The sequence below is a fragment of the Aythya ferina genome (genome assembly GCF_964211825.1).
Source record: "Aythya ferina genome assembly, chromosome: 1".
In the NCBI taxonomy this organism is placed as follows: domain Eukaryota; kingdom Metazoa; phylum Chordata; class Aves; order Anseriformes; family Anatidae; genus Aythya; species Aythya ferina.
The window spans coordinates 100,249,581-100,271,777 of NC_140296.1; the positions used below are offsets into that span (position 1 = coordinate 100,249,581).

The 22,197-nt window shown below is 36.2% G+C and overlaps 1 long non-coding RNA gene across 1 annotated transcript in view; it reads left to right on the plus strand.

Annotated features, from left to right (window-relative positions):
- LOC311442115 overlaps positions 1–22,197 on the plus strand; it is a 170,974-nt gene that overhangs the window by 93,409 nt on the left and 55,368 nt on the right. Inside the window, exons 2-4 of the long non-coding RNA XR_014696450.1 lie at positions 10,782–10,884; positions 12,486–12,612; positions 17,933–18,016. This is a non-coding gene — a long non-coding RNA (uncharacterized lncRNA). The remainder of the gene's footprint in view (positions 1–10,781; positions 10,885–12,485; positions 12,613–17,932; positions 18,017–22,197) is intronic.

Below are 22,197 nucleotides of genomic sequence, written 5' to 3' on the forward strand. Positions count from 1 at the left end.
GGTATTGAAGGAAGATAATAGTGGCTTTTTAATTACATTGAAGTTACTTTGTATGTTAAAAACAAAACAAACAAACATAAAAATGAAGTTGATACCAACCACATAGCACAGTAATATAATATGCCATGAAATACAGTATATGTCTTCATTTTTCCTTCTGCTAAAAATGAGGAAGGCTTGTTACTTTTTAAATTTCGCTTTTTGTTGTTGTTGTATTTGCATATAGAAGCTTTATTTCATCACTGCTTTTCTATATTTGAATATAATATATTCTATATTATTATTATTATTATATTACTAGAATATAATATATATTTTCTATATGGGAAATAATAATTTCTCATTGAATCTATTCATGAAAATTGCATGCATTAATCCTTTGGTGACAAAACTGACCTCTTTAATTAAGATAACACAAATTAGAATAGTGTTGATTAGCTGAATGTCATGGGGGGTCACTGAATTTCAGATGGTTAAGAGTTTTCCATACGCTTAATTGACATAGTAATCATTTTTTTAGTTAAAACAGAAGCTTGAACAAGAGAGTGGAGGGCACAGATTTCCAATCTGGTTGTACAACTCACTATGAAACACTGAGGCATGTCCCCTGGAATGGATAGGCATTGTCTTAAAGAAATTGTAATCTCTTCTATTTAACAGCAGAAGCAGTATCCGCTGTGTTTGTGAACACTCTTCTAATCTATTGTACAGGTTTAGCATTTCACCCATGTAATTAGAATATAGTGTGAATAGACATATGAGTCTAATGAGAATAGGATGACTTTGTAAAACATGGCCATTTTTAAAAAATATTAAATTCCAGTTTAATATTATAAAGTGGAGGATTGCCAATGCCAATTAATACCATTGAGCTGATTCCTTGTTAGTTGGCCATGGCCAAATAATTAGTCATTGACTGGATGTGTAGTTTAATCTTTTCAGTTAATAAAGGACTGAACACTTTCTGGGAGGAGAAGTCTGGAAATACTAATTGCTTCTAAAATTCTTTAGTACTCTGAAGTCAGATGTGTCTGTTAGGCTGAAAGAAGTCAGAATCATTACTTGGAAAAATATTAAAGAATACTTCACATTTTTGTTTTACAGAAGTGGTATTTTGTCTTCAGGCTTTGTACTTGATTTAGTGATTTGTCTTTTTTTTTACAGGAGTAAGTTTCCAATTAAGATGAGATTTTGGAGTGCTTACACTTATGTTCTGAAGTATATATATTTATTTATTGTTTTCATGATGCTTATAGCTTGTACAGATATTAAAGGAAAAACTTCAACCAAAAATCAGTTACAAGGGGCAGATAAGGAGTAGACCACCTTCTGAAGGCTGTTTTGACTTTGTGAGCAAGAGGTCCTGATAAAGTAGCAGGCCCCAGGCAAGGCTCCTGAAGGGAGCCAGGTGGTTGCCTAAGGGAACTTTTAAAGTCAGTGATTTCTAACCAAGAAGCTACAGCAGAAAGTGGGGTACTCTGTAAATACAATGTGGTGTGTGACAGCCATGTTGCTGAGGTGTAAGGACTGTGTGAAAGAAGTAAGAAAGTGTTTAAACTTTATTGGAGCTAGGTAGTGGTATCAATGCTAAAGTACCACAGTTTGTCTTAAGGAGCACATCAGGTCACCAGTGCCACTATGCCCCAGGGAGTTTTGGGGACCTTCTCAGCAGTAGGACCTTGAAAGGCAAACAGCGCCCAGGTCATTCTTGGTGTTCCAAGAGGGGCTTCATAGCCCAGAGTGCTCCTCCATTTGCACTTCCATGGGTGTGGGAGCCCCACTGCCTCTCAGTCCAGGCCCATCAGCCCCCTGACCTACAGCCACTATAGATGGGTCTGTCTGCAGCCCTGTCACAGCTGGGCTCATTGCCTGCCTGTGGACCTTGCTGGTCCTGACCAGTGGTCTCCTGACAGGGGAAGCCCTGGGATCCCCCTTTTTTGCTGCCTTCCCCAGCACTTGAGATGACAAAAAAAAAAAAAAGAGAGAGATAGAGAGAGAAAATGTTATGGAAATCAATAATCAATTAAAGAACAGAGGGGGGTGCCCTGCTGGTGGTAGGAGTACAGTTGTCTACAGTGTGCAGAGGCTGTCCTAGAGATCCAAGCCCACCTGGAGAGATCCCTCTTGGTCAACCCACAGGACTGTTGGTCAGATAATTTTATATTCAAAGGGCTTCGTGTTGGGACCTGGAGCAAATTATCATAAAGTCATTAAGGTTGGAAAAGAGGGATCGTCCTCCACCCTAAACTGAGAGCATTTGTACTTCAGTACTTGTATGTGGGTCTTAAGTTTTACAGTGATAATTGCTAACTTTGTAGTTGTATAAGATAGTGTGCGCAATGATGAATTGCAAATTAGAAGTAGTTACTAGTGTGTTTACACTACTTAAGTTTTTGTTATTGATTGATTAGTTTTGCTGTAACTTCATTTAAATGATGAATATTGTGGTCATCTTCTCAAGCCTGCAGTCCAAAAAGGGAGAATCAGACCCTGAGGTAACATTCTTAGGCCTCCTGAGGAGACGTATTTGAAGCTAGGTATTACAGTATAGCGTAAGGAAGGTTGTCAGCTATCAGATTTTTTTCCAACTACCATTTGTATTTGAGTGCTTCCTGGAGGAAGGAAAAAGTAGAATTCCTTTACTTCATATCATTTTTTTTTTTTCATGCTGATTTGATTTGAATCCAGAGGAAGGATTCAAATGTCACTCTGAATGTTGTATCCTTAGTATAAAAATACATGTAATACCTCTCATACAAAGACTATTTGCTAGTTTTAGAGACCTTTGCTAGTTTTAGTTTTTGACCTTCAGGATCTTGTAGACTTCTTGAACTTCTATTGTATTCCTTTACCTTCTGTGCATATTACGCTAAAGCGTTTTATGCTAAGATTTCAAGATCCTCTGAGGCGTTGTACTTGAATGGTTTACTCTGTGCATATGTCTTCAATAGTTTGACATGCAAGCAATATGTAGTTTGATATCAAGCAGTTTGAGTAGTGTTTCTTTTCCCTTGAAAAGAGGGTGCTCAAGTTTTCAACTTAGTACACATTGTCATGGTATTTAATAGATGAAATAATAAGCGCATGAGTCCTGTATGTGTTCATACTAGACAGTTATTTAGTGATGTGGTGATTGTTGTGAATGTCATATTATCCCTACAAAATATTTAAATTTTCTTAAATTTACATACGTTTGAGGAAAAAAATGTGGACAATATGTTTGAATTAACTTTATAAATTTAAATTTTACCAGGAACTTTTCAAATCACTTTTTTAGTGGGTATTTTATATATATGTTTTTTTTTTTTTTTCTTTTTTTCTTTTTTCTTTCCTTTTTTTTTTTTTTTTTTTCACAGTAACGCTTGTGGAAAATGACAGTGTGATCAGAGTTCATTCAGATAAACTCTTAAAAGAATTCACTCTAGATCTTACAGAATTTTTAGTGGTTTGATTTTTTTTGATTATCACTGCTTGTGGTCATCAAATAATGACAGGTGTAAGGAAAAAAAAAAAAAAAAGTAAATTTCTTAATGGCCTGGAAGTTGTGTTGCTAAGTTGAACATTTATGGTATTTATATGTTTAAATTAAGAAAAATGTTGAGTGGTGATGTTAGAGCATTTTTTACCACTGCAAGAATGATATCAAAAAGAGAAATTGCAATTACTTTCCTTTTATTCTCTGCATAATCTAATTTTATAATTAACTTCTCTCATGGTTTGTCCACACTAATGGTGTTTGTTGAATTCCTGAAGATTTTGATTAAGCCTGTTATTAATTCTCAACCTTGAAATAAGAACAAGACATATAAGAAAGAATAGTAAACTATCCTTTTAAAATAGTCTATACATACTCTTCCCCAGCTGTTTAATGATTGCTCAATATTGTTGCTCAATATTGTTTTCTCTGTTGTTTACATGATACATGAGAAATTAAGGAAAATTAATGTGATGCTTTCAAGACTAGAAAAACTATTGGTTTATGTGGATTGTAATAGCCTCCAGAATGTAGTAGACATTGAAAGCAATTTCTGAGTTTGCTGTCTATACCCTCCCAGTACAGTTGTTTAATGTTGCTTGTATACATAATTATTGTATGCAGATATTTAAGGTTTGTATTACATCTTTCAGAACATATTTTAATTTCTGACAATTTCCTTCATTTGTCTTGTTTCCTTTTGACTACTGCAATATTGTAGAAGGTGTGGATAAAGAGAAAAAAAGGGTAAAAATTTGGAAATGTTTTGTTATGTAGATAGTGTTTTTCTTAGAAATGTTGACCTAGGTGTGTGTTTTATTTTACAAAATAAATATTTAAGTAGACTTATGCTCAACAAAGTATTTAAAGATGATAATAACACTTTCACTAGTGCATGAATTATAAACCTTCTCTATGCTAGTGGTTTTTTCACATAGAATAGTTAATATATTAACAAAAAGGAGGTAGTGCATTTTATTTACTTTAGAATTCTCTCTGTACTTTGAACAAAATGGAAAAGTAAATAAAACAGGAAAGTTCTAATGTTTTCTTGTTAACTTTAAAGTACTTGTGCATTAAATCTTATTTCTCTCTATTGATTCTCAGTTTGCTTACATTCTCTAGGTAACAAATTTTCTTTGTTAATACAATGAAGGGTGTTCTTCCAAGATCTGTATAATAAATCAGTTAAAAATGGGAACAGCAGGCACTGTATTTTACTGTTTCGGCTTTCTGACAACGTCAATTGCCCAAAATTAAAGCATAAAATAAAACATAGTGCTGACAGCATGTTCTTATAAGGAACTCATCAATCAGTTCATATATTTTTTGAGCCCTTTATGCTAAAAAAACCAGCAGTATGATGTACAGAAGCCTCACTGAAATCCAAATGAAAACAAGTGAGGTCGAGAAATATGTATGATCAACTTGGAGAAGAGACTAACCAAGACTTAAGACTGAGCACCTCCTCATATTCAATATTAAGCTTCAGAAAGACCCAAACAGGCAAAACTGAAAGCCACTTCTTGGCCTCTAAGATACGTCTTTTGTGTATTTGTGATACCTGTGCATTTGTGCAGAGAGAGTAGTAATCACTGCAAGGAAGGTAGTATCCTTTACAAATAAATCCTTGCTGATTTCTAGGGATAACCTGAAACCTAGAAATACTGCTTTGGTAGTGGCTCTATGGCAGGACTGGTTCACCAAGTGTTACATCACGGGTAAAGACTGGTCAGTGTGAACAGGAAGTACCACAGCTGCAGCCCTAACCCAGTATTGATCGGCTAAAGTGTGGAAGGGTTCTGTACCAACATCAGGTGTTTTAGGTTATTTCAGACACTATGCCCTGCTCTTCGTATCACCCCAGTCAGCGTGGCAGTCTCTTTTGTTTTTGAAGCTTTTGACTTTGTTTTGAAACTTTGACTAAAAAAGTGTAAGCTTCATTTACAAGTATAATTGCAGGTGTTACTGCAGATCTTATTAGTTCATTCCCTTTCTATATCGCATGTGTTAACTTCCTATAATTCTTTACAGTTGTGGTCCACCATAATATTCCCTTGTTAGGATCTTGTTTCCTTTGACTGAATTACTGAGGTTTTAAAATTTCTGTCATTTACCTTAGTATTTTGTTCTTTTTGCCTTAAATGGTTGTCACAGGCTTCTGTCTCCTACCCATTGAATTAGTTACCCTGGTCTTCTGTAATAGTGTTCTTACTCGTTTATTTGCTATGGGTTTATTCTTGGTATTACTTTACTTCTGTCTGCATTTTGGTGTGTTTCAGCACCTAATGTGCGATCTAATTTTCCTTATTGGACTCCTCATGCATCTCAAGTATGTTCACAACTGCAGAAAGGAAGGGCAGCACCCCTCCTAGAATCCTTCTTTGCTCGCTGTTTTCTCAGGTACCTGGGACTCCTGCAGTGAACACAACTAGTATGTATTAAAACTTACTCCTATCATTCTCCTTCAGTTATGCCTCTTCTCCAAATGTCAGATTGGCAGAATCCAGGTGCCTGAAAACTTAGTGCAGCTTTTGGGGAAGATATTTCTCCAGCTGTCCTGTCTGTCAGGCAAATCTGACTGAGTAGCTAGAGATTTGGTGACATTAGGCTAGTTTGCAAGTGGCAATAATAAAATTAGCCAGAAGTAGTAGAATGAATAAGAGAAGAATGCCTAGAAGGACTGGAAGAAAGTACAGGATAAGCCTACTAATTACTGATTTGTTTTTACTGTGTTTGTGCACATTATTTCAGGAAAGAAAAGGTGAGATTTCTTGTGCAGTATATTATGTATGAGACGTGAATACTTTTCTGTCTTATGTTTGTGGTGCTACTCAGTATGCCAGTACATTTGTGATTTAGATAAAAGTTTCTTTGAGATGAGTTGATGCAATTTTGATCCTAGAGAGGAAGCTGGTGCTTAAGTATATGGAAATTATAGCAATCAAAATGTATGGTTACTGAGTCTTTGGAATAAGCAAGTAGAATCAAGGCTAAAATCTATTTTAACAGGAGTTGCATATATAGTGTAGAGATTTCCCGTTGCATATAATTCTTCTAGATGAAGAAACATAATATATTGTTTTAATATTTTCCTCTGTAACCAACATGATGCACTATTAATGCCAAAGTCAGTGGTGTAGAATATTTTCCCTGGCTTAAAATAGCAAAGGTGTTAGATGCTCCATGAATACTAAACACTATCTTTGTTTGATAGATCAGTATTTAATCAAATCACTGAAGATGATGTGTTTTTCTTCAGTATGGATAAAGGTAATTGCATTGTTTTCTAAATCTGAGTTATGGAGAAATGATGAGATAGTGGCATGAAATTATTATTATTATTGTGTGTGTGTGTGACTTGTGAGGAATGTGCAGAGTGCACCTCAGAAAACTGTACTGGCCTTAATTTGGAAATAACCATAGGAGCAGTAACACCATTCTGTGATGGTTTGCCCGCATCGAAAAAAAAATAAAAAATGTTAATTGTTCATTTTAAATCGTCTAACCTTCTTTTCTTGCCATTGGTTCTTGTTAGGCTTTTTCTTTGGTAATCTGGAATGCATTGTCTGAAGTCCATTTTCTTCCTGCAGAGGTGCTTCTGTGTTGTTAGGTCTCAGTTGTTCAGTTGTGATTCTGAAGGATGTGACAGTTGATTATGTCCTACCTGTGACATTAAATTACTTTATTTTTCTTACTACTATTCTTACATCTGTATCTTTTTGTTTTGTTTTGTTTTGTTTTGTTTTTAATATATAACTACAGCATCTCACTGTGAACTCTCTGAATTACATGTTCATTTGGGTCACCAGCAACAGGATTTTCTGGAAGATGGTCCTAATTCTTTAATATTTCCCCCTCATTCACTGTTTCTGGCATAGTGTAAATTAGAAGACTTTATTTCAAACAGTTTCACTATGAAAAGAAACAAAATTCCTCTGATTATCACCACTAAACGACACATTTTGTATTTCCCACGAGTTTTATCAGAGGTTTTTCCTTTAATTTTCCCCTAGAGCTTTGAACGTTAGAGATGTCACTGAATTCAAACAGTGACATCGGTGAACCAGTCCCATATTTTGCACCATGGTGAAGAGGTACAAAACAGGGATTTTGGTATTTGTTCATAGTGGTTGGAGGCCATGTGTTTAATTACCTTGGGGATTAAAAACAAGAACGTAGCATGTGTACTGTGGCCAGTGCTACTGAGATAGCTGAAACTTCTGTGAAGAGTTCTTTTACTTCTGCTTCTCCAAGACTATGAATATCGGTAGTGGAGAATAGTTTACTGTGGATGTGGATTTCTTGGTTAGACCTCCAATTTCTTTAACACAGATGTTTGTCACTTCCCAGGTTTGTCAAATAGTACATAAAGTAATAAATAGAAATGAAAGCATGATTTTGACAGGTGAACTATAGAAATACCTATGTCTGATATTAAGTCTTTGAAATCCCTAATTAGGAAACTGACATATAAAGATCCATCTATTTTGAGATACATTTTTTAAAGAGAAAAACATCCAAATGACCATCAAATGACTGACAGTCATCTGCTTCATTTCCTTTGTTTCTCAGGCTGCTTTAAAGTTGCTGCTTACTTGAGTGGCTGTGGGGAGTCTTTGTGAGGTGGGGAGGAACACAGTTGCTTCAAATTCACTGCACTCTTTCCCCTGTGAAATAGCTTTAAAAAATAATGTTTAAGAACGCTAAAATGTGAGCTCCTCTGGGAATATCCAAGCACATAACGTTGATGTGAATTTGAAATTTTCATCACCATTATGACTGGGAATAAATGACAAGAGAAGTGAAGTTTTCAATTTGGTACATCGAGTTAAGCAGAAAAATACCTTCTAAAGGTACTTGGTTGCACATTAGTGGAATAGAAGTGGTGTATGTGGAGGATGTGTATGTGTGTTTCATTTCCCTTCCTCTTTGTTTTGCCATAGCTTGATATACTGATGTAAATATTTAGTGGAGGAGGGTAGTGTATGGACATTATACTGTCATCATCCTGAGTGCGTAGATAAAGCTGAGCTTTTGGTTAACTCTAGCTAATTTTATTCCATAACCGTGATCAAAACTATCTAGCAAATAAATTAGCCATCTCATCTTTTAAGGTATTATTTATAGAATCATCCAAAAATCTCACACTTGCCTAGAGACACGATGATAATAACATAAATGTGACGGTATGACAGATGTGCTGGAGTGAATTAATCCTACACTAATTTATGGGTAGTCTCTCATGTATTCGTATTGTGAGCTGAACTGAGTGACACATGGAATGTAAGATTGACAGTGTAAACAAACTTTGACAGCAGCAGCTTTAGTCCTGCTGTGGTTTGCCTCTTTAGCCTCATTGTTTGACTTTGGGTAATCGGATCTGCTCTGCTGAATCTCAATTCCATCCTCAGAGGTAAAATTGCTTAAAACTCAGCTTGATACAATGTGATGTTTCACTAAGCTTTATAGCTACCAACACTACTGCTACCTGGCAATACCCAAATCAACTGTGTGTGTTGAGCTAAATGTGCAGGCACAGGACCGGGGTTGTGGCCTGCGCTCACTGAGGCAGGAAACTCCTAGCTGGGTGATGGGGCGGGCTCTGCTGGTTAAGTGGCTGCGTAGCTGGAAGGTGCCTGCTGGTGAGCTCTGAATTACAGAAGACCTCTTAAGTTTTACCTGTGAGGTTTTGTACAACTGTCTGCTGATGATATAATTGTAATAGGTCAGATTGCTTTCCTGATTTGCTTTCTACTATTCCTGTTGTTTCCCTTCTATTAGTATCCCTTTCCCAACTAAGTCAGTGGCAGTGCTCCCTTTGCTTTAACTCACTGGATTGGTATATTATGGTGAAATTTGTTTTGGTGTAAGATCTTCAAAACTAAGAGTCATAATTCTAGTTTTGCAATGAGTCTGGAACAAAATTTGTATTGTCAAGTGAGATGCAGGATATCTTTCACTTACTAGAAAAATCCATCTGTCCAACATTTAAAAAAGATTAAAAAAAAAAAAAATCAAGACTTTTTGTAGGAGTTTGTGGCTCGAGTGTTGATCCCAGTTCTGAGCTCCCTGTAAGAGAAAGAGATGGAGCTATTTGCAAGAGATCAGTGAAGGCCTGTGTATAGTGACTACAAAAATCTGACCAAAGAATAATGCTATTGTCTGCTTTATGTTACAACCCAACTGAATGTGGGTGTCTGGTGATGTAGCAGAAAGAACCAGGCATGGTAGGTATACCAGATTTAAACCAATGGTGAATATGATTTGTGCTTTGTATTCCTGATAATGAAAATGTGTTCCTGCTGGTTCGACAGTTGTGGTTAGGCCAAGGGCATGACGAGAAGCCCACGTTCTTCTGAGTGGCTCTGCCAGTAGGTTAGCTAGGCTTGCTTTGAACAAAACGAGATCTGACATTTCATTGTGCTAAGTAAAAATTGTAAAGTTCTTCCTAAAACAGGATTCTTAAAAGGATGCTTCAGTTTTAGAAATCTCTAATTTTATTGTACAGAAACTTTTCTTCCCTGGTTAGGCTGAGAATTATTTGTACTAGTTTTCTAATCCTTAGTATTCTGATTGTAGTTGCTACAACAGGGTAACTTCTTTAGTTTCTAATTTTCAGTCTTGTTACATGAGCATTACACTGCACTAATATGTGTTGTGGTTGCCTATATTCACCTTGATTTTAAGTCTCTACTTGTATAATTATATGGCAAAGCATCACTGAGTTCTCTGTCTCCTTTGTTATTCCCTTGGAATTCAGAACTCTTAGACAAACTAGTACAGGGAGAACAAAGCAGACATCTGTTCTCCTTTTGTTTTTGTAAACAGCAAGCAAGGTTAATTTTGTTTGGTTGTTTGTTTTTCCTTTCTGTCCCAGGATAGAAAGGATAGAATGTGTCCTTATCTCCAATATGCACTAACGATGGGCAATACATACGATTATTGCTGGAGACTGTTTATTGTTAGTATTTCACTTCCATATGCTTCAGAAAACAATTATGGAAGAAAATCTAGTTATAAGCCATGAAGTCCCTCTCACCTGACTGTATAATTACAGTAATGAAAAACCAGAACATTACAGTTTAAGTCCAATTATAAACTCACATAGTCAATTAACTGTACATTTATTTCATTGAATGTGTATATTCATAATATTATTTTATTTATTCAATCAGGAAATGCATTTTTAAGTCTCAGTATAAAGCAACTCTACTGTGGTAGTGTTAGTAGAGTACTGTGGTAGTTAGTAGAGTACTGTGGTTGGCTCTTAATGATTGATTAATCTTTCCTTATGCAATTTCAGATGATGCTAAACTAAAGGGAATGCTTTAGTAATAATCAAACTCTGCAGGACACTACTACAGAATGTAATGTGTTTGCAAGCCCTAATACCTCATACACACAAGGTAAGAAAGCAAGGAAGCTAGCATAGCAGCTTACCTGTGTTATAAGAACAAAATTCTTGGTTGTGTGATTTAAACAAGCACATTTGCTGATGAGAAAAGTGGAGGCATATGCCATGAGAGCCCAATTCCCTTCTCCTCCATTAGGAAGAAGGGAGTTTAGCACTCAACAGAAAAAAGATTCAGCATTTAGTAAGAAAGGTTGAAAAGAAATGTCTTTTTCAGGCATATTAAAGGAATTATAAAACTAATTAAGTATGAAAATTAAAATAATTGAAAATAAATCAATATTGACACCTGCCACTCTTCTAAATTTACTTTGTTGTATCTAGCAATTACAAGGACTAGAGGCAGGGTAGAATGGTTATGTCTGTTTCACAGCATTGCCTGGATGGACTTTGACTGGAAAACTATAGCACAGCAGTCTTGGATGCCCTGTCAACTCATTCATCAGTCAGAGCACTTTTTGATTCCCCGTGCTTAAATTTTATGCAGTATTTCCATTTTGCAAAGAATCATTTAATTAAACTGTTCTAAAGTTGCTATGTCTCTATTTTCCAGTTGCAATCTTGCTGACCTGCAGTGGAATAAAAATGTAGAAATGACATTCACATCATTTAATTGGTATCATTAACAATTTTTTCCACCATTAAGTAAAAAGCAGTAGCAGTTTTTGAGAGTACAGTGCTCCTGGGAACAGAGGAATCAATGTTTAATTGAGGTTGTAGTACAGTGTCTAGGCAGGAACAGGCAAAATTTCCTGCCATCTGACTACCAACAGCTTATTTTGAAATAAAAAGCAAGGACCCTTTTCTTTTTAGGTGTATTGGAAGAGCTGATGTAGAATTTCATCTCACAGAAGCATAAATATGAGACTTGTCAGAAAAGTCAAAATATGAGTTAAACTAATCCATGGTGAAGGTAGATGTGAACCAAACTCTTCCGGGGACTAGCCAGAGCATGAATCTTCTCTTCTGCCTAAGGAAAACCTTGTGGGTGACTGCAGTGCTTCAAAATCAAGTGATAGACCTTGACTGATTGCCCAGAGTAAAAACACTAGGTGTTTGGGAATGCTCTTGGTTCTGAAATGACCCATGCAAATTTGAAACCATCTGTTTTTATAATGCCAATATACATTCTGTTGGAGTAAGGAATAATAAGCAAAGGTATCAGCTCCTATTAACTTTAGAATTACTTTGAATATGATTTTTTTTAATGGCCTGGGACTCCGTCTGGTGGTGTGCATACTAATTTAAATGACATTTCAGCAAGAGATGTGCCAAACAAACTGAGGCTTGCATGCTGTAGAACTTTCCTCTATAAAGGTCATTGTTTAATGTGATAGATGAAAGGTGTCTGAAGGACATATATGTTCAGGTAATGAGACACTGGAGATAGTATTGAGATACTTTCTTAAAGAGCTGGATCATATTATCAGTGCTAATCAAGTTGGTTCAAACACTTAATGTGTGCTGGGTAATGTGATACTGTCCTGGTTTCAGTTAGGACAGAGTTAATTTTCTTCCTAGTAGCTGGTGGAATGCTGTGTTTTGGCTTAGGGTGAGAAGAGTGCTGATAACACCCCTATGTTTTAATTTTTGCAGAGCAGTGCTTACGCCAAGCCAAGAGCGTTTCAGCTTCTCACTCTGTCCTGCCAACGGGTAGGCTGCAGGTGCAGTAAGAGCTGGGAGGGGACAGACCCAGAGCAGCTGACCCGAACTGGCCAAAGGGGTATTCCATACCATCTGACGTCATGCTAAACAATATATAGGGGTGGCTAGCTGGGGGGAGAGGGCTGGACTGCTTGGGGTTAAGCTGGGCATCGGTCAGCGGGTGGTGAGCAACTGCATTGTGCATCACTTGTTTTGTACACATTATTAGTAGTAATAAATGATAAAGTAATAAAAGTAGTGATAAATAATCATTGTTATTATCATCATTATTGTTATTATTATTATTGTTATTATTATTTTCCTGTCTTAATAAACTGTCTTTATCTCAACTCACAGACTTCACTTTCCCATTTCTCTCCCCCATCCCAGAGAGGGAGGGGGGAGGGTGAGCGAACGGCTGTGTGGTGTTTAGCTGCCGGCCGGGTTAAACCACGACAGATACCCATTACACAGAAAAAAAAAGAAAAAAAAAAAAGTAAATGAGAAGTGGCTTATCTAACTTACTGACAAGTCTGGGGTTGTGTTCAGAATGGAGCTCAAGATCAGTAATTCCACACTTCTACTCTGCCCCTCCAGCCTCATGCTCTATGTATTTGCTTGAATTTATTCCTTTGTAATAGTCATATGGTAGATTTTTTTTCATTTGCCTAAGCATATGAATCTAGTCTATACTGATTGGATTCCAGCTAACATGCTTTGATCAAACTGCTATTTCCATACATGTTTCCATTCTCTTCTGTTTGAAAATATCACAAATGGCACCAGATCCTTTTGCTTAAACTACTGAATTTTACATTTTTCTTAGAAAATGTCTTAGTTTTACTTGTGTATATCCTACTGATCAGAGCCTAAACACAATCATTTAGCCTGGAAGAAGCCCATGGAGTTCATCTGGTCATGCATTATGTTCCACATAGGTTTAACTTCAAGATTTGAGCAAGTTGTTTTGGACTTTATCAAACTTTCAAAATCTTCAAGCTTTTCAAAGACACTCCACAGCCTCTTTGTACAGCTTATTTCCAGTGCCTGAAATTTTTCCCCTTGCATTGGGAATTTCACTTGCTTTAGTTTCATAGGATCATATAATGGTTTGGGTTGGAAGGGACCTTAAAGACCATTCAGTTCTGACCCCCCCTGCCATGGACAGGGACACCTCCCAGCAGACCAGGTTGCTCAAAGCCCCCTCCAGCCTTGTCTTCAACACTTGCAGGAATGGGGCATCCACAGCTTCTGGACAACCTCCAAAATTGGTGATGCCAGTGCCTCACCACCCTTAGAGTGAAAAATGTCTTCAGAATATCTAATCCAAATCTGTTATTTTTTAGTTTAAAGCCATTACCCCTTGTTCTGTCAATACACTCCCTGGTAAAGAGTCCCTTCCTATCTTTCTTAAAAGTCCTCCTTACATATTGAAAGCTGCAATAAGGTCTTCCTGGAACTTTATTCAGGCTGAACTCTCTGCCTGATTTACAGGGGAGATGCACTAGCCTATCTGTCAGAGATGATAGTGGCCTCAAAGTGTCAAAGACTCCTTAGCACCTTTAGGTATATTCTCTCTGGTCCAGGGCCTTGTGTATGATGAGTTTACTTAAGTAGTTCGTAACTTGATTCTTTTCTACAATGCATAGTACTCCTCTCCCCTAATTTTTGCTACCAGGGATCTGGGAGACCTGGGAATGGACCCTGCTAATAATGACTGAGACACTGGGGATCTCAACCTTCTCCATGTTCTTTTTCAGTTAGGTTACTGGCATCATTCAGCTACAGATCAACATGATGTTCATTTTTGTGCTAATGTGCTTGCAGAAGCTCTTATTTTTGTTCAGGACACTAATTTCAGATCATCTTCAATAGCTTCAATGTGAGCTCCACTGTGTCTTCCTGATGCTATCCTAGCATGCCCAGATGACACTTCTGTGTTCTTCCCAAGTAGTGGGTTCCTATTTCCACTTTCTGGAGAGTGCTTTTATTGTGTGTGTTTGAGCTTTGTCAGGAATTCACTCTCTAGCCAAGCAGTATCTGCTTGTTTTCCTGCACATAAGAAGGGACTATTCTTGTACTTGAAAAGGCTGCCCTTGGAGGTCAAAGTGCTGTTGTTGCCTCACTTGCCCTTCAGGACAGCCTGTCATGGGATCTCTCTGAATCTGTTTACTGCTTGAAGACTGGCATCTTTGTTTTCTACTAGTCTTCCTTTTTCAACTTTAAACTCCACCATCTCATGTCCTCACAGGCAAGCCTGCCACTAACCATCAGTTGCATCACCACAGAGTGCTTTCTTATTTATGAGTAGCAGATCCAGCGTCTCCTCTAGTCACTTTGTCCAGTAGCTGCATCAAAAAATTGTCACCAGCATGGCCCAGTAATGTTGATTGTTGGTGTCATGCTACACTACTTTTCCAGAAGATGTTGAGATATTAAAATTTCTCATGAGAAGGCCTACAACTGTGAATATTTCAATTTTATTGATTTTTTTTTTTCTTCTAGACTTGAGTTGTCTATAATAAACATCCGTGAACATACCATCTTGTTAGTTTTCCTTCCAACCTTGACCCATAATTTCTTGGCCAGCCTTTTCTCTGCCTACAGGTGATTATAGTTGAGAGTTTTGGTTTTATTTATTTATTTATTTATTTTACAAAAAGCACAATATGCCCCCCACAAATTACATTTCTCAAAAGTCTGTACCTATCTATTGCAGCACTTGCTGCTTGTGAGCAAGTCTTTAACGATCACAGTTACATTATAACTGCTGTCTTTAATGATCACAGTTACATTATAACTGCAACTATTCATTAACTTCTAATTCCTATTGTTCATTTTGTTGTGTATATTTATATGCATATGTATACAGACTGAACTTTTTTTTTTCAATTTCTATTTTTTTTTAATTTTTTTTTTTCTGTATTACTTTGTCATAGTGCCTCTAGATCAGTGTCTTGAACCCCTGCTTTCAACAGACTTCAAAAGAAAGAAGTGCAGCAAACTAATGGGAAGAGAGGTGATGGGGAAAAATATTTCTATTTAATATAGAGGTTACAAATTATGTTCAGTGCTACAGAACTGAGCAGAATGACAAGGCCATAATTACAATGAAGAAAAGGAAGCCTAGCCTCCTCTATGGTATTCAATCCTTGCAGTGCTAAAGGTAGTTGATCATTGCTGTGAAGAGAGAAACCAAGATTCATCTAATGCATTTTATGACATTTACATTTGATTAGCCATTATTTTCCTTTCATTTTAATGAGCAAAAATGGTAAGTTTCAGGGTTTAGGGTAGGTTGTTTGTCTTGCATGCTTAGAATGCCCATTTCTCTCTGACTGCATGCAAAGCTTCTAGCAGTGTGCAGACTGCATGCAAAGCTTCTAGCAGTGTGCAGAGCAGCTAGCCCAGACATATGAGGATTTACATGTCAGTATCCAGAGTTTAGACGAGCTATCATCCTTGGTGCTTTTCATAAACACTTGTCAAATGAGTGGTAATGCAAAAGTTTATTTATTTTATTTACTTTTTTTCTCAGTTTTTGCATTGAGTGGTAAATTCAAACTTCTACCACCATGGCTGTGCTGAGATCTTACCCCAGGACAAGCAAATAATTCCCAAAATACATCTTAAACCTTAGTATTTTTAGAACAGTTTATTTTTAAGTTTCCCTTTTCTGCATTTTGAAGATTCAAAGTTGGTGACATTGCTGTACCTAAAGCATATGCTGAACAGACAGCTGCATGGTTAAATATATGCAGTCTAAACATTTGATTTTGATTAGCAAATTGGGAACCATAATTGCTTATTCTTACTTTGCATAATAATCTCTGATATGCTAGGTTCTACATTATAGCTGCTAGTGTATGAAGATTTTTGTCCACCTTTCTTGTACCTATCTAGAAATTTTTGGTAAGCAAGTTAAACAAACAAACAAACAAAAACAGCCATGGTTTTGTGCCATAATCTCATTAATGTTGGATAAAAGCAGAAATGACCTGAAAGGAAGTAAAACCTGATATCAAATTCTGAGTTCTTCTCCATCTTCCACAACACTTTTAAGAAAGCAAAGTGCATTATGTTTATTATGTTAACACATCTAGACATAAATATCTGGATGATCTGATAGTTTGAATACTACTAATAATCAGTGACCATATTTGGTTTAAAAGGCCCTCTTTTGAATACTTGAGAAAAACAAAACAACAACAAAAAAAAAACAGTTCTAATCTAGCCGCACATTTTTTTGTTTCTGAATCCTCACAAGTTTTTAATAATTTTCTTGTTTAATATTTTCATTTTTTAGTTGGTCTTGTTATGCAATAAACATTTAGGAACTCCATTCTTTTTCAACCTTTTGTAAGGGGAAAGGTATTTCTTTTAATTATATCCAAATGCTGCTTTAACAAATGTCAAAGGTCAGGCGTCAATGAGCTGACAAATCAAAGAGAATTCCATGTGACTGTATCTGAAAAGAACTTTTTGAAATGGGAATGAAATAAATTTCTGGATATTATGTACCACTCAGTAGTAACAAAAATTCATAGTGGAAAATGTCACTGAGCAGCAAAACTGTGTGTTTTTGTAGAAATACAGCCATATTTTTTCCCTAGATGTCATCAGTTGCGTGTATTCCTAAGGCAGGCCAATGTCCATTTCAACATGGAATTAAACAAGCTCTGATTTTTTCACAGCACTGAACCCAGTCTATATACCAGGACACTCAACTAATCAGAATGTTACCTTTAAACGTGTGTGTGAAATATACATTGCATGCCTTAAATCCTCCTACTAAGTCTGTTGTTGATGTAGGTAAAAGAACAGATTTGCCTCAATTTTTCCTATATTTTTACATGTTAATGAAAATTCAAAAGGAATAATACACTTCAATTTATAGAACTATACAATAAGGAATCATGGAGAACACAGTTTCTTGTGATTAAAGGAGACTAAGTTTATTACTTAAATATCAGCAATAATCTCTGTGCTTGCCCAACATATTATGACATTTTTAATGATTTTAACTTATGGTTATGATAATGTTTTGTATTTTTTCCTTGAAAATAATTTTGATTTCAGACTAAAAGACAACATTTAGTATTTTATTGTACTCAGAAACAGCTTATTTTAGTAGTTTCAAAATGTGATGCACTCTTTTAGTTCCTTTTAAATTACTTAAGCAACAAATTATTTCATATTCTCTTTCTTATAATTTATACATAAAGGAACCAAAAGCAGATTTGAAAAAGTATATAAATCTGTGCTTTTTTTCTTCCTCCAGTAAATACCCAGGATGATTGAACAGTGCCTTGACAGAGAACAATGTGCCGAGGAAGAATCATCATGTGGTCTGACTTTGCAAAAATGTGAAAGGCTTTCATCTTTGTGCTTCTTTGCAGCATGCTTCACATGCTTACAGTGCTCCAGGAGACAGTCAGTGCACTAGCAGCTTGTGTGAATATTTGAAATTCTTTGCAAGAAGGGTACGTGAAAAATGAGGGTTAAGCAAAATAGATAGACATGTGCAAATAGGCTGGGTAACATGAATTGCTTGCTTTTATCAAATGAGTTGAATTTGTAAGAATTTATATACAGGCTAAAGAGAAGCTGCTAGATTTGCATTGTAAAGTAGCGTTGCATTTCATTGCTTTTACAAAGCCGAAAACTATGCTGTATATTCTTCAGCACCCTCTTCTGGTCTTGTCTGAAGTAAAAGTTAAACAAGCAGATGCAAAACAAACAAACAAATGTTGTGGTATTTCTCTTCCTACGTTTCAATTATGAATTCATTAGAGTTTCTGCTTATACCGGTATGGAGTTCTCTGCCTATGACTTTTCAGTGCCTGTAAAGAGTGGCTCTGTCAAGACAGCTTGAGTTATGTCTTACAGGAGCCTCCTTCTCTTGCTCCTGGATGTTAAGCAAGAACATGCTTAGCCACATACCACAGTTCTCTCTAGATCTCAAATTCTTCTGTATAAGGTTAGGAAGTGGAGAGCAGTTATGCTGCAAATGCAAGTGGTCTGAGCTGTACATCAAAAAGAAGGGAAAGAGGACTGTAGCGAGGGTAGAAGGGACCTTACTTCTGTTGGAAAGAAAATGAAGCACAGGGAAGTTAGGAGGAGCTCTAGAAATGCCAAGCTGTTCCATCTCACGTCTTCTGTTAAGGTACTTCTGGGACACCTTGCTCATCTTTGAAGAATGGTAATTTTCACTTTTACAAACAGCTAAACAATCTATCCCTACAGTCTGTGGTGCTGTTTATGAAAAGCCTTGTAATAGATAACCAGTACTCTGAACAAAGCTGTGAACACAGTAGAAAAATTTGCTCAGCTGAATCTGAGAAGTAATTAGTCATAAACAGCGGTTTCTGTACTGCTACAAAGATTTTAGAAAGTCAGAAGATGGCTGGTTGAGTTTCAGAGTTTTGGGTGCCACTGAGCTGTGTGAGTTTCCTATGTGCACAGCGCTACCTCATAATTTAAGGACTGATAAAATTAGTTTATACCGTCCACAGACAGATGTGTTCACCTAATTTCCAGTCAATTTTATTGAGAGAAGCTCATCAAGTCAAAATATGAAGACTGTCTCACCAAACCAACAGAAGTTATAGTTGTCAATATAGATCAATATATTTTTTATTTATGCAAAATAAAAATGAGTGACTTGTGCCTAAAGTTTCCTTGATAAAACCTTTGTATGTAGGCCTCTATTTCAAATCACTGTAACAGTGCTTCTGTGCTGTGATTTTAGTACTTACTTGAAGGGTTACAACTTAAGTAGGGGTAAAATATCTCAGAGAAATTTGTATGCAATTTCAACAAAAATAAAAACACTTTATTTCATAGAAATGCAGGAAACTAGCTATTTTGCTTTAAATGTGATGATCAAACTTTGTATTAGAATGCTAGTATAGTGATTATGTAAAGAATGAATTGCTCATCATAAAGATTAAATCTTCATTGTGCTGTGGCAAGTGGCAAGGAACTGGCAATCCATCTGCTCTTTCTTTCTTCAAATATTAGAATTTATTACTGCAGAAAAGAATAGCTGCTAATTTTCTAACCAACCACCTGTAAAGAACAAGTCATTGAACAGATAAGATGTGATTTCCCCCCTCCCCATGTACAGCACCTTCAGCTAACTTCATTACCAGTATCTGAATGAGAACATATTTCAGGTGTAGGGCAATTATATGGTTCTGTGCCTTGCATAACTTGTTAAAAACAGTAATTTGCTGGCATAAAATTAATTCTGTACTAGGTTTACAAATCTAACTATCTGAGAGTAAGAATATTTCTCATTTCAGAATCTCTAAGCACTAGGGTCTTGCTTGGATATGTTTGTTTATATTATACTTTAGTGGAATATTGATTCTCAAGTAGATTTGTATACAGTGGTGCCATTATATGGTGACAGTGCAACATAATACAATTTTTAATAGTCTCATTTGTACAAAATTTGCTTTATTCTAATTGTGTATAGTTCCTTCCATCTGAGCAGAACCATGAATAGTGGCTGTACTCTGTAAAAGAGGAATTCAGCAGTGATAATGTACTCCTTTACTATTTTAAACATTAGTAGTTATGTCTTTTCTTTCTCCAAGTCATTCTATTGTGAGGTGTAAAAGCTTGCCTAACTCCCTTTATCTCCAAAGATCTGAGACCATCTTTTTTTAATATGGCACACTTGTATAGTAGCATTTTGGTTGTGTTGAAACTGGGCCTCGCATTTGGCAAAGAACAGTGTATTGCCTTCCAAGCTCCTTTTTTTTTTTTCAAAGGAACTTGTGATATTTTTACATATCATTAAAACTTCACCTTCGTATTTCCTTTTCAGAAATACTGAACAATAGAATCACTTTTTACAGCAGTGCTTCAGCCTAGCCTGCACCCCAGAGAATATGCTTGTTCTGGTTTAACACAGTGACAGGCTGGTGGTTTATGGACAAATCCTTGAAGTCATCAAAAGTAATCATAAATAATCTGGGGTTGGGAGGCAATGAGGGTTGCCAGAAGGACAGTTATGCTATGTGCCAGCTACTTCTTTAGAAGTTCTTAACATGGAAAATCCTTGCCTAAGAGCAGGACATAAATGGCCACCGACAGATTTCATGAGGTGAATTTTCTCAGGTAAGATGCCATTATCAGAACTGGAGAACAGTCAGAAGGGTTTTTGACCTTCTGGTGGATGCTATGAAAGCTCCAGAAGGCTTCGTGGAAGGTTAAGGAAACAATCAAGATAGCATTCACGTTTTGTTGTTGTTTGTTTGTTTGTTTGTTTTTTCCCTTTATCCTCCCTGTGTTTCTATACTAAAAGAAGAGTTTTTAGTAAGTTCACCATTAACCTTCTGCATTCTTTGCCTTGACTATTGCTTTCTCCCTAGAGATGTTTAAGTGTGTTATTCACATTACTGAGGCTACAGATCATAAGGGAGAATGCCAGACAAGGAGCATTCACTCAGTAATGGATGAAAACTGGTGATAAGGTCTAGATATTACTTCATCCTAGTGGGGTTTAAAGTGTGTGGTGTCCTAAGATGGTTTCTGTAGCAATCTAAAGAACTTTTATATGGCCTAGGTGTTTCCTGATCTGAAGTATAGTAGCCAACTATTTTTGCTACTTCTATATTAGAAAAATGACTCTGTGAATAACTATTTGCTTGTCTGCATAAGCATGAGAGATGTTTACCTAAGAATATTTACGAAGTTCCAACACTCTATCAGATGTATTTTGGGATGAGAACAGATGGTAAATACATTACTCAAGAGTGATGAATCTATGAAGACCATTTTGTTTTCAGGGATGTCAATAAGAAGCCACCACTTTCTTGAGGTGATCTTGTTAATTTTGTATGCAACTTTTACGATTTATCTTCCAGGCTCCGAAGAGCAATTAAATTTACCTATGCTCATCAAAAGACTTAATGAGCATCATAAGTTTTGATGATAACGCTGTTCTTTTCTTCTTTAGGTAGCATCATTCACTAAGAGTGCTATAGACTTTAAGCACATAAATGTCACACCTTCAGAATAGGCTGGCTTCCTTGCAGGAAGCATTTAATTTAAGTTCTGACCTGATTTTATATCCTACAGAGCATGGGTCTTTTGCAGGCAGAAAGTCAGGTAAATATCTCAGTCTGCTCCGGTTCATACAAGCACATACGTAACATATCTATTTTTAGAAGGATGGCTTTTATCTAATACTTGCTTCCTACTTATAACAAAAGCATCAGTGAATGCATTAAATGCTTTAAAATTAATTATTAAATACTATTTTCTAGAATAAATTCAAAGTCTTGCAATAAAATGTTCACATTCACATATGTTTTCATAAAGTTAACTAGAACTCTTCTAGAACTCTTAATTGTGACCTCTAGTTTAAAAAATCTTAATGATGTGATACTTCTGGTCTTGAATATTGATACTTTGAGAAACACTTTTAAATAGCATTCATAGAATTTTCTCTATGTGTATAATGAACACCACAGTCTGGTACCTCCCAGAGATTCCAAATGGATTTTTTTTCCCACCCTATTAATTTAGGATTAATTTCTTTTGTACCTATGTCATTTCATCATGAGTCAGTAAGTATATAAATGTGAACCTAAGTCATTCACCTCGTGTTTTAAAATGTATTAATGTCCCCAGACTGCCCAAATTATAC